The 1390-nt window shown below is 46.3% G+C and overlaps 1 pseudogene; it reads right to left on the minus strand.

The window, feature by feature from the left end:
* Positions 1 to 412: 412 nt before the first annotated feature.
* Positions 413 to 987, minus strand: LOC105989890 (annotated as a pseudogene).
* Positions 988 to 1390: the final 403 nt, after the last annotated feature.

Below are 1390 nucleotides of genomic sequence, written 5' to 3' on the forward strand. Positions count from 1 at the left end.
TGAGCGGCCAGCCCCCTAAAGCTGAGTGCTGGTCCTCTCCACAAATTCAACTGCTCACTGTCCACCAGAGTCTAACCCCTTCTTCAACCACACCCAAACTCACCCCCACCCCCAACCCTCTTCACATTGGTTATGCCCAAGAGGCACTGTGCTGGACAAGCCAGCCAAATCATTCACTTGGTACCTTAAGGCTTGAGGCTACAGTAAGGTAAGCCCCATCATCCTCTCAACCAAGGACTCTAGGGCTTTTTGACCCCTGGAAGGAGCTGGATAGGGTATCAGGAAAGAGGGTGGGAACAGGGTGAACAAATAGTCCAGAGGTCTATAAACCTCAAAACAATAAGGACAACAACCCTACAGAAGTCTCCAAACACCTAAGAAACAAAGGCTCAAAAGCCATTTCCAGATCCACTCATTTCTTTCTTCGCACAATGGTCCAGCCATCGTCCACTATATCCTCTTCCTTAATAGTCTGGAAATTCGAATCAGAGGGCTCAGCCTAGGGGCACACTCTCAGTAGGAGCCCCATTATTCTCAGCTGTGGTCTCCATTTCTTCCACTATGTCCACTTCTGCCTCCTCTGCCTATTTGCCAGTCTTAAGTGCAGTGGCTGTGACGTTAAGCTTCTTTTGGGTGATGTGAGAGGTCATCTCCTTCAGGGAAACCCCATCACCTCTCTGGAAGTGCTGAAACATGGTCTGCAGCTGCTGGCTCCCATCCCAGCTGGAGCAGACTCCCATCCTCCACAACTGTATCCAACTCATTGGTCATCAGCTCCCCACGAGCTTCCACCTCATCCAACTTCAAGTCAGCATTGTGGAAGAAATAATCCTCCACTGCACCACAAAGCCATTGGGCCTTTTCCTGGCTGTGCATGCCCCCAAAGCCATTGTCCACAGCAATCTGCAAAGCAGGCCAAGCTTCCAGAGTGGCTCGGATGCCAGCCCAGTAGAGCCCTCGAGCATCTTCCCCAGTGCCTGCCATCATACCATCTAGTCCTTAAGACTTTAAAGGTTTAAAAACACTCAGCAACAGGGCAGGCTTATGTCCAAAGCCAAACTGTATATGCAGTGTATAATAGGATAAGAGTGGGTGATTGTTTTAAGCACTTAGAGAGATGAAAATTTTTCATAACCTGTTTCCTTATTTACAGAATTACCAAATGTAACTGTGATATTTTTTTTAAAACATGTATTCTCAGGAAGTAGATGGATATAGCTAAACTAGGAAAGAGAGAAACAGAAAAGCAATGATTCAGGAAGGTGAGAGAATGGGCAGAAGATTCACTCATTCTTTTATAACTTATTCTTTGTTCTCTCAACTTACATTCTAAGAGGGTCTCAAAACAGAAACATATAGGATAGTCTAATAGCATTCAGTGCAAGGAAGA

Source organism: Dipodomys ordii, unplaced genomic scaffold, assembly GCF_000151885.1.
Source record: "Dipodomys ordii isolate 6190 unplaced genomic scaffold, Dord_2.0 Scaffold60, whole genome shotgun sequence".
In the NCBI taxonomy this organism is placed as follows: domain Eukaryota; kingdom Metazoa; phylum Chordata; class Mammalia; order Rodentia; family Heteromyidae; genus Dipodomys; species Dipodomys ordii.